The following is a 12,902-nucleotide window of genomic DNA, read 5'->3' as shown; positions in this document are numbered from 1 at the left end:
ATTCTTCATACAGTAGGCTACCAGTGAAATTGATTTAAAAAAATAATAATTAAGGACCTGCCCATGTTTTGCTTAAGTGTTTCTTTCTTTAATTGTTAATGCAACCTTTTCACACCACAGACTGAACCAAATTAAGCATTTCTTGCTTGGTAACTGATAGTTATTGATAGTTGTGTAAATATTGTCATACTGACAGTCTGAAGTTTTGGTTGATTCCATTACATATCTTTTTATCAAAGTTATCCGAAATTATCAAGATGAATTTGTTCTGAGTTATTGTCATATATTATTACCAGTTTCTAAACTACAGCAAATAAACTGTGATTATGTGAGAAATGTTGAAGGTGTCTGAATACATTTTGGTTTGATTGTGTATTTTATCTTACAGTGAAGACTATGCAGTGCTATTTTACATTAACAAAAACAAACTTAAAAAAAGTAAACATTATGTAAATAGCACAAATAAATAAATAGAATGAACATACAGTACAAATTAAACAATTTTAAACAGTGTGTAACTGCATCATCTATACAAACCATTGTGCTTGGACCCCTTATGATCTCCTTGATTTAAAATGCATTGTTTCAGTAATCTTGTGTGTCGTTGCCCACAACGCAACGGTGGCAGGACTGTGAAATACATACACGAGAAAAATAGGTATGACTTATTTCACATCCAGCTAGACAACCCTGTCATAGCTGTTATCATAGCCCAGGCTTTTTATTAAAAAAAGAAAACAGCAAGGGAGCATGGAAAAAGACTGTTGCAGGTGTATTTTTTTATGGCATTATTATGTGTATTAATTTTGCAGCGGGGCAACTCAATGTTGGGCACACAAGTACTTTGGCTCTTTTGCTCCATGGCCAAGATGGCCAAGCCAACATCAAAGTTAGTTCACTAACTTTTAATTCTAGTTCTATTTAAACTTCTTCTTTTTCTTATTATTATTTTTCTGACAAAAATTCTGTACGCTACTCCTCCTAGGGCTTTAAAGCCACAAGCCCCAAACTCGGCAGACACCTGCGGGATAGAGCGGTGGTGTGTGCTATATCTTTTCAGACTGATCAGACTTAAAGTTTTTTTTTAATTAATTTTTAAATGTCAAAATTCATTACCCATAGACTTACATTGTCTGAGAAAAATTGCGCCCCTACAGTTGCAATGACATTTAGGGGAGGGGAGCAGTCAGACGAGAGAAGAATCACTGCTGCTCAGCTCAGGCTGTCTACACGGAGCCGACAACAAGCGAATTCATTCCTATTTAAGACATTTTAAAAACGCTATTGCACGCAATCCACACGTTAGAACACACCAAGAGCTAAATTGAGATGTTTCTGAACTGTTTAAAGTAATAACATGATATATTCGCGGCAGCCAACTGCTCGCGAGCTGGCAATGTATTTCTCTGAACACTTGAAGTCCACAGAGAATTTACAGCCTTTCACATTAAAACACTGCAAGCGAAACGGCACAAAACAATTAGAATAATATATTAAATGGTTTTAAAGTAGTTTTGGCCACTGTCACGCTGGTCTTAGCTGGTTTCTAACTGAATCATCAGGCTGAACATCACAGCGAGCTCGCGACGTATTCCTCTGAACACTTGAAGTACACATTTACAGCCTTTCACATTAAAACACTGCGGTCAAGCCAGCCGCACTTCAGAAAAACACCGTCAAGCCAGCCGCGAGTGAAATTTATATGCGCGTGTATTACTATAATTACGGCAATAGCAGGAACAACAGAGAGGGAACGCGCTTTCAGAGCGCTTTTCATCAGATTTGATCTATGACGACCTTTTTCGCCCATCTGCTCTAATATTCGTGTAACTTATTGTTTTCCTTGACTGCTCTGTATTACTATAATTTTCAGCCTTTCAAAGCATTACAATTATTAGTAGAAAACGAGATATGGGACATTCATTGATTTAGAAGACACTTTTTTATGATGAGAAAGAAGCAATTAAAGGTCAGTTCTTAAAGAAGACATCCCATACTATATCCATACCTCACATAAAACCATTTTACTGGAGCCTTTTAGAGATATAGGATAATATTACACTTTACAAGTCTTTTAAGATCCCATTTCTAACAAGTAGAAAAAAAACAATGGTCAGTTCTTATAAGGGACTTCGCATACTATATGCAAACTTCATATCAAACCATTGTACAACAGCATTTTTGAGATATGGGACATTATTACACTTTAAAGGGTTATAAAGATCATATTTCTAATAAATAGAAAAAAACAATGGTCAGTTCTTATCAGGGACGTCCCATACTATATACACAAAAAAATCATTTTGCTAAAGCATTTTTGAGATATGGGTCCATATGGCGATTAAGAGGGCTATAAAGACCCCTATAGCGGAGTACAAAACTTTTTATCCACAGGAAGAAGGAGGCGGAAACCGGCCATCAATCAAATAAGGCTTTTAATAACAAAATAAACACAAAACACTGCGACAGCCATTCACGGACGACTGTCGCTTACAAACAAAAACCAAACACAAACTAAAATCATGGCCTGGCCTGGCCTGGCCCTCTCTCGTTGTTCACTGTCGTCGCACCCTCTTTTGTATCCTTCCATCTCCACCGCGGGACGCGAGACCGGTGAGTGGAGCAGGCGTCGCTCATTTCCAGTCACTCCACTGGCCTCATTCCGTTCTCATGGCTCGCGGCCCCGCCCCACTCATCACAACCCTATTTCTAATAAGTAGAAAAAAAACAAAGGTCAGTTCATATAAGGGACATCCCAAACTATATGCAAACCTCATATCAAACCATTTTACTGCAGCATTTTTGAGATATGCGTCCATATCGCGATTTAGAGGGCTATAAAGTCAACATTTCTAATAAGTAGAAAAAAACAAAGGTCAGTTCTTATCAGGGACATCACATACTATTTGCACCCTTCATATGAAACCATTTTACTGCAGCATTTTTGAGATATGGGACAATACAATGATTTAGAGGGCGATAAAGACACCATTTCTAATAAGTAGAAAAAAACAATAGTCAGTTCTTATCAGGGACATCCCATACTATATGCACACTTCATATGAAACCATTTTACTGCAGCATTTTTAATATATGGGACAATACAATGATTTAAAGGGCTATAAAGACACCATTTCTAATAAGTAGAAAAAAACAATAGTCTGTTCCTATAAGGGATTTCCCATACTATATGCACACCTCATATCAAAACCTTTTACTGCAGCATTTTTGACATATGGGTCCAAATGGTGATTTCGATGGCTATAAAGACACAATTTCTAATAAGTAGAAAAAAACAATGGTCAGTTCTTATAAAGCACATGCCATACTATATGCACACCTCATATCAAAGCATTTTACTGCAGCATGTTTGAGATATGGGTCCATATGGCAATTTAGAGTGCTATAAAGACCCCCATTTCTAATAAGTAGAAAAAAATAATAGTCAGTTCTCATCAGTGACGTCCATACTATGAGCACATCTCATATCAAACCATTTTACTGCAGCATTTTTAAGATACGAGACATTTTTACATTTTAAAGGGCTGTAAAGATCCCATTTCTAATAAGTAGAAAAAAACAAAAGTCAGTTCTTATCAGGGACCATCCACATACTATATGCACACCTCATATCAAACATTTTACTGCAGAATTTTCGAGATATGGGACATTATTATATTTAAAGGGCTATAAAGATCCATTTCTAATAAGTAGATAAAAACAATGGTATGTTCCTATAAGGATGTCCCAACTATATGCACACCTCATATCAAACCCCTTTTAACTGCAGCATTTTTGAGATATGGGTCCAAATGGTGATTTAGAGTGCTACAAAGACCCCATTTCTAATAAGTAGAAAAAACAATGGTCAGTTTATAAGGACATCCCATACTATATGCACACCTCATATCAAACCCTTTTACTGCAGCATTTACGAGATATGGGACATTATTAAAATTTAAAGGGGCTATAAAGATCCCATTTCTAATAAGTAGAAAAAAACAAATATCAGTTCTTATCAGGGACATCCCATACTATATGCACACCTCATATCAAACCATTTTACTGCAGCATTTTCAAGATATGGGACATTATTACACTTTAAAGGGCTATAAAGATCCCATTTCTAATAAGTAGAAAAATAGAATAGTCAGTTCTTATCAGGGATGTCCCATACTATATGCACACCTCATATCAAACCATTTTACTGCAGCATTTTCGAGATATGGGACATTATTACACTTTAAAGGGCTGTAAAGATCCCATTTCTAATAAGTAGAAAAAACAATGCTATAAGGGATGTCCCATACTATATGCAACCTCATATCAAAAACCCTTTTACTGCAGCATTTTTGAGATATGGGTCCAAATGGTGATTTAGAGGCTACAAAGACCATCATTTCTAATAAGTAGAAAAAAACAATGGTCAGTTCTTATAAAGGACATCCCATACTATATGCACACCTCATATCAAACCCTTTTACTGCAGCATTTTGAGATATGGGACATTATTACACTTTAAAGGGCTATAAAGATCCCATTTCTATAAGTAGAAAAAAACAAATAGTCCGTTCTTATCAAGGGACATCCCATACTATATGCACACCTGATATCAAACCATTTTACTGCAGCATTTTCGAGATATGGGACATTATTACACTTTAAAGGGCTATAAAGATCCCATTCTAATAAGTAGAAAAAAGCAAAGTCAGTTCTTATCAGGGACGTCCCATACTATATGCACACCTCATATCAAACCATTTTACTGCAGCATTTTCGAGATATGGGACATTATTACACTTTAAAGGGCTATAAAGATCCCATTTCTAATAAGTAGAAAAAACAAATGTCAGTTCTTATCAGGACATCCCATACTATATGCACACCTCATATCAAACCATTTTACTGCAGCATTTTCGAGATATGGGACATTATTACACTTTAAAGGGCTATAAAGATCCCATTTCTAATAAGTAGAAAAAAACAAAAGTCAGTTCTTATCAGGGACATCCCATACTATATGCACACCTCATATCAAACCATTTACTGCAGCATTTTTGAGATATGGGTCCAAATGGTGATTTGGAGGGCTATAAAGGCATTCATTTCTAATAAGTAGAAAAAAACAATGGTCAGTTCTTATCATAGGACATCCATACTATATGCACACCTCATATCAAACCATTTTACTGCAGCATTTTCGAGATATGGGACATTATTACACTTTAAAGGGCTGTAAAGATCCCATTTCTAATAAGTAGAAAAAAGCAAGAGTCAGTTCTTATCAGGGACCTCCCATACTATATGCACACCTCATATCAAACCATTTTACTGCAGCATTTTCGAGATATGGGACATTATTACACTTTAAAGGGCTATAAAGATCCCATTTCTAATAAGTTAGAAAAAAAACAATGGTCAGTTCTTATAAAGGACATCCCATACTATATGCACACCTCATATCAAACCCTTTTACTGCAGCATTTTGAGATATGGGACATTATTACACTTTAAAGGGCTATAAAGATCCCATTTCTAATAAGTAGAAAAAAACAATGGTCAGTTCTATAAAGGACATCCCATACTATATGCACACCTTCATATCAAAACCCTTTTACTGCAGCATTTTGAGATATGGGACATTATTACACTTTTAAAGGGCTATAAAGATCCCATTTCTAATAAGTAGAAAAAAAACAACAGTCAGTTCTTATCAAGGGACCTCCCACACTATATGCACACCTCATATCAAACCATTTTTACTGCAGCATTTTTGAGATATGGGACATTATTACACTTTAAAGGGCTACAAAGACCCCATTTCTAATAAGTAGAAAAAAACAATGGTCAGTTCTTATAAAGGACATGCCATTACTATATGCCACACCTCATATCAAACCATTTTACTGCAGCATTTTCGAGATATGGGACATTATTACACTTTAAATGGCTGTAAAGATCCCATTTCTAATAAGTAGAAAAAAACAATGGTCTGTTCCTATAAGGGACGTCCCATACTATTTGCACACCTCATATCAAACCATTTTACTGCAGCATTTTTGAGATATGGGTCCAAATGGTGATTTGGAGGGCTATAAAGACATCATTTCTAATAAGTAGAAAAAAACAATGGTCAGTTCTTATAAAGGACATCCCATACTATATTCACACCTCATTTCAAACCCTTTTACTGCAGCATTTTTGAGATATGGGACATTATTACACTTTAAAGGGCTATAAAGATCCAATTTCTAATAAGTAGAAAAAAGAATAGTCAGTTCTTATCAGGGACGTCCCATACTATATGCACACCTCATATCAAACCATTTTACTGCAGCATTTTTGAGATATGGGTCCACATGGTAATTTAGAAGACCACATTTCTAATAAGTTGAAAAACAAATGTCAGCTCCTTTAAGGGATGTCCCATACTATATGCACACCTCATATCAAACCATTTTACAGCAGCATTTTCAGATATGGGACTATATGGTGATTCTTTGGGCTATAAATATCCCATGTCGCTCCCACATTATCTTAAGTGTTCTTAATACCAGTGTATATACAATGTAACTACATGTGTACGTAATATATAACACAGTGTAAGTATACATTGGTATATAGTATCCATGGCTATAATATTTTTGTAACAACCCTCAGAATGGTTTGTGCAAGTACAAATGTATAACAGGACATGTAAATCTACATTTTGTAACAACAATATGTATAAGAGTAATTTGAACCATTTGATCCAGGTGGTGGAGATGGGTGGGTTTAGGGTTCTGTAAAGTGGGAGGAGTTGGTGCACCACTTTAATACACGTGTACTTACATGGTAACTCCTCAGGAACTGTCGACTTCATTTAAAGTGCAACATTGTGGACACCAACCACATTTTATATGTAAAGCCTAATTTACTTGCCACTGCAGTGTAACATAGGGGTAATTACATAATAAATTGAATATTGCTATTAGTCCTGTTACACATTTGTACTTTCTTACCAATAAATTTTATCACCAATGTCCTGTTGCACATTTGTACTTACACATACCATTCAATGGGTTATTACAAATATGTAGTTACACAAACATTAGAGCTATAGATACTATGTACCAATGTGTACTTACACTGTGGTTACATACTACATACACATCTAATTACTAAGTACACAGGTATTAGGGACACAATATAAAGTGGAACCCCCATTTCTAATAAGTTGAAAAAAAAAACAATATTTAGTTTGTATATTGGAGGTGCCATACTATATTCACACCTTATATAAAAAAGTTTTACTGCATTTCTAGCATTTTGCAAAGATGTTTTTCTGTTTTTCTGAAATGTATTCTGTTTCAGAGGCCTAGAAAGACCCCATTTCTAATAAGTAGAAGAATACAATGATCAGTTAGTACATGGGACATGCCACAAGCACACCTTATATAAAACTATTTTACTGAAGTATTTGGTGTATAAAGATATTTTACGATAGCAATTTGGGGTTAAAAATCAAGAAAATCCTCAGAAACTCCAGTTTTGAGAACTATTTCAAATAAGTTTAAAAAAAGGCCATTCCTTCTAAAGTTCCTCCTACATTTTAAGCACACCTAATGTGAAGTCTGTGTACTGTGGCAGTTTGTAGAAGCATGCATTCATATAGAACAAAACACTCAAATACATTTTAATATTTCCTAATTTTTTTGCAACCTATAGAATTTTTTTTTTAAAATACTTAAAAGAAATAATGGCCTTTTCTTACAAAAAAGCTCATATTCTATCAGCACAGATAATCTGAAGTCTGTGTACTTTGGCAGTTTGTTGCATACATCCAAATTTAAAAATATTATATATATCAGACTTCAGACTATCTGTGCTGATAGAATATGAGCTACTTTATATATATATTATAGACTGGATATTTTTTCCCCAGTTTTGAGGTTTATATAAACATCAGCTTAAATACATACAGTAGATAAAAATAATGGCCTTTGCATGCAAGGCACTCCCTATTCTTTCAGCAAATATGAAGTCACACACACTTGTCTGTCACACTATACTTCACACACTTTCTAAACACCAAATATGGAGTCTTTGCTCTGTGAAAGTTTAGAGTAGCTTGCATTCAATGGATGAATGGATCATAGCGTATCCCCAGTCTTGTTTCTGGAAATCTCACTTAAAGTTCAGTTCCAACCCTAATCTAATTAAGAGTCAGGAACAATTTATAGTTACTGAAATGTTTGCTGGAGCAGGATTGACACTGAACTCTGCACGAAGGTAGTATTATTGTGTGCCTTTTAAAAATAGTAAGTGTTCCTACTTATGTAGTTAAATAGCATTTTGTTGAATTAGAATACATGTAAGTCCAAACTGCCAAAGTACCCAGATTTTATTTTAGCTGTGCTAATAAAGTAGGAGGTGCCTTGCATGAAATGGGCATCGTTTTCCTCTACTTTTATAAGCTGACATTTCTACATGTCTCAAAGTTATGCAAAGTCTCAGAACTGACTCTGAATGCATGCAGTTCCAGATTGGTAAACTGAAATGTTTTTTATAATGGCTGCACATATTTGGTGATGTCCCTTATGACAATTGTTTATTATTATTATTATTATTATTGGAATAGATAAATGTAATGTTTTATAACTCTATATGTGAAATACTTGCTAGCTCTTAAAAAAACCATACAGTAAAATGTTTTCCATGGATTTACTCATAGATTTTAGAAAACATTACATTTCTCTATGAGCCTCTGAAGTGAATATACCCTTTATCTTTATAGCCCCCTAAAGCACAATATAGGTCCATATCTCATTAATGTTGCAGTAGACTGGGTTTTATATCAAACCATTATGTGTGCATATAGTATGGGATGTCCCTTATGAGAACTGACCATTGTTTTTTTTCTACTTATTAGAAATGGGATCTTTAAAGCCCGTTAAAGTGTAATAATGTCCCATATCTCAAAAGTCCTGCAGTAAAATGGTTTGATATGAGGTGTGCATATAGTATGGGACGTCCCTGATAAGAACTGACCATTGTTTTTTTTCTACTTATTAGAAATTACGTCTTTATAGCCCTCCAAATCACCATTTGGACCCATATCTCGAAAATGCTGCAGTAAAATGGTTTGATATGAGGTGTGCATATAGTATGGGAGGTCCCTAAAAGAATTTACTATTCTTTTTTTCTACTTATTACAAATGGGATCTTTATAGCCCTTTAAAGTGTAATAATGTCCCATATCTTGAAAATGCTGCAGTAAAATGGTTTGATATGAGGTGTGCATATAGTATGGGACATCCCTGATAAGAACTGACTATGTTTTTTTCTACTTATTAGAAATGGTGTCTTTATAGCCCTCTAAATCATTGTATTGTCCCATATCTGAAAAATGCTGCAGTAAAATGGTTTGATATGAGGTGTGCATATAGTATGGGACATCCAGATAAGAACTGACTGTTGTTTTTTTCTACTTATTAGAAATGGGATCTTTACAGCCATTTAAAGTGTAATAATGTCCCATATCTCGAAAATGCTGCAGTAAAATGGTTTGATAAGAGGTGTGCATATCATGGACATCCCATACTATAAGAACTGACTTTTGTTTTTTTCTACTTATTAGAAATTGGATCTTTACAGCCCTTTATAGTGTAATAATGTCCCGTATCTTAAAAATGCTGCAGTAAAATGGTTTGATATGAGGTGTGCAAATAGTATGGGACGTCCCTTATAGGAACAGACCATTGTTTTTTTCTACTTATTAGAAATGGGATCTTTACAGCCATTTAAAGTGTAATAATGTCCCATATCTCGAAAATGCTGCAGTAAAATGGTTTGATAAGAGGTGTGCATATCATGGACATCCCATACTATAAGAACTGACTTTTGTTTTTTTCTACTTATTAGAAATTGGATCTTTACAGCCCTTTATAGTGTAATAATGTCCCGTATCTTAAAAATGCTGCAGTAAAATGGTTTGATATGAGGTGTGCAAATAGTATGGGACGTCCCTTATAGGAACAGACCATTGTTTTTTTCTACTTATTAGAAATGGGATCTTTACAGCCATTTAAAGTGTAATAATGTCCCATATCTCGAAAATGCTGCAGTAAAATGGTTTGATAAGAGGTGTGCATATCATGGACATCCCATACTATAAGAACTGACTTTTGTTTTTTTCTACTTATTAGAAATTGTATCTTTTACAGCCCTTTATAGTGTAATAATGTCCCGTATCTTAAAAATGCTGCAGTAAAATGGTTTGATATGAGGTGTGCAAATAGTATGGGACGTCCCTTATAGGAACCAGACCATTGTTTTTTTTCTACTTATTAGAAATGGGATCTTTACAGCCATTTAAAGTGTAATAATGTCCCATATCTCGACAATGCTGCAGTAAAATGGTTTGATATGAGGTGTGCATATAGTATGGCATGTCCTTTATTAAGATCTGACCATTGTTTTTTTCTACTTATTAGAAATGGGGTCTTTATAGCCCTTTAAAGTGTAATAATGTCCCATATCTCAAAAATGCTGCAGTAAAAGGTTTGATATGAGGGTGTGCATATAGTATGGCATATCCTTTATAAGAACTGACCATTGTTTTTTTCCTACTTATTAGAAATGGGGTCTTTATAGCCCTTTAAAGTGTAATAATGTCCCATATCTCAAAAATGCTGCAGTAAAAGGGTTTGATATGAGGTGTGCATATAGTATGGGATGTCCTTTATAAGAACTGACCATTGTTTTTTCTACTTATTAGAAAATGTCTTTATAGCCCTTTAAATCACCATTTGGACCCATATCTCAAAAATGCTGCAGTAAAATGGTTTGATATGAGGTGTGCATATAGTATGGGATGTCCCTGATAAGAACTGACTTTTGTTTTTTTCTACTTATTAGAAATGGGATCTTTATAGCCCTTTAAAGTGTAATAATGTCCCATATCTCGAAAATGCTGCAGTAAAATGGTTTGATATGAGGTGTGCATATAGTATGGGACATCCCTGATAAGAACTGACTGTTGTTTTTTTCTACTTATTAGAAATGGGATCTTTATAGCCCTTTAAAGTGTAATAATGTCCCATATCTCGAAAATGCTGCAGTAAAATGGTTTGATATGAGGTGTGCATATAGTATGGGATGTCCTTGATAAGAACTGACCATTGTTTTTTTCTACTTATTAGAAATGGGATCTTTATAGCCTTTAAATTGTAATAGTCCCATATCTCGAAAATGCTGCAGTAAAATGGTTTGATATGAGGTGTGCATATAGTATGGGACATCCCTGATAAGAACTGACCATTGTTTTTTTCTACTTATTAGAAATGGGATCTTTATAGCCCTTTAAAGTGTAATAATGTCCCATATCTCAAAATGCTGCAGTAAAATGGTTTGATATGAGGTGTGCATATAGTATGGGATGTCCTTTATAAGAACTGACCATTGTTTTTTTCTACTTATTAGAAATGGGATCTTTATAGCCCTTTAAAGTGTAATAATGTCCCATATCTCGAAAATGCTGCAGTAAAATGGTTTGATATGAGGTGTGCATATAGTATGGGATGTCCCTGATAAGAACTGACTGTTGTTTTTTTCTACTTATTAGAAATGGGATCTTTATAGCCCTTTAAAGTGTAATAATGTCCCATATCTCGAAAAATGCTGCAGTAAAATGGTTTGATATGAGGTGTGCATATAGTATGGGATGTCCCTGATAAGAACTGACCATTGTTTTTTTCTACTTATTAGAAATGGATCTTTACAGCCCTTTAAAGTGTAATAATGTCCCATATCTGAAAATGCTGCAGTAAAATGGTTTGATATGAGGTGTGCATATAGTATGGGACGTCCCTGATAAGAACTGACTATTGTTTTTTTCTACTTATTAGAAATGGTGTCTTTATAGCCCTCTAAATCATTGTAATTTGTCCCATATCTGAAAATGCTGCAGTAAAATGGTTTGATATGAGGTGTGCATATAGTATGGGACATCCCTGATAAGAACTGACTATTGTTTTTTTCTACTTATTAGAAATGGGATCTTTATAGCCCTTTAAAGTGTAATAATGTCCCATATCTCGAAAATGCTGCAGTAAAATGGTTTGATATGAGGTGTGCATATAGTATGGGATGTCCCTGATAAGAACTGACTTTTGTTTTTTCTACTTATTAGAAATGGGATCTTTACAGCCCTTTAAAGTGTAATAATGTCCCATATCTCAAAAATGCTGCAGTAAAATGGTTTGATATGAGGTGTGCATATAGTATGGGACATCCCTTATAAGAACTGACCATTGTTTTTTCTACTTATTAGAAATGGGATCTTTACAGCCATTTAAAGTGTAATAATGTCCCATATCTCGAAAATGCTGCAGTAAAATGGTTTGATATGAGGTGTGCATATAGTATGGCATGTCCTTTATAAGAACTGACCATTGTTTTTTTCTACTTATTAGAAATTTATTTCTTTTAATAGCCCTCTTTCAATAGTTAATTTGGACCCATATCTCAAAATGCTGCAGTAAAATGGTTTTGATATGAGGTGTGCATATAGTATGGGATATCCTTTATAAGAACTGACCATTGTTTTTTTCTACTTATTAGAAATGGGGTCTTTATAGCCCTTTAAAGTGTAATAATGTCCCATATCTTGAAAATGCTGCAGTAAAATGGTTTGATATGAGGTGTGCATATAGTATGGGATGTCCCTGATAAGAACTGACTATTGTTTTTTTCTACTTATTAGAAATGGGATCTTTAAGCCCTTTAAAGTGTAATAATGTCCCATATCTCGAAAATGCTGCAGTAAAATGGTTTGATATGAGGTGTGCATATAGTATGGGATGTCCTTTATAAGAACTGACCATTGTTTTTTTCTACTTATTAGAAATTATGTCTTTATA

The 12,902-nt window shown here is 34.5% G+C and overlaps 1 pseudogene; it reads left to right on the top strand.

Moving 5' to 3' along the window:
- Positions 1 to 8,230: 8,230 nt before the first annotated feature.
- Positions 8,231 to 12,902, top strand: part of LOC113116904 (inverted formin-2-like) — a 10,255-nt pseudogene continuing 5,583 nt past the window's right edge.

This window comes from Carassius auratus, chromosome 17 (assembly GCF_003368295.1).
Source record: "Carassius auratus strain Wakin chromosome 17, ASM336829v1, whole genome shotgun sequence".
Taxonomy (NCBI): domain Eukaryota; kingdom Metazoa; phylum Chordata; class Actinopteri; order Cypriniformes; family Cyprinidae; genus Carassius; species Carassius auratus.
Note: the sequence above shows the minus strand (reverse complement) of the source record. Positions and strands in the feature narration are given on the sequence as shown.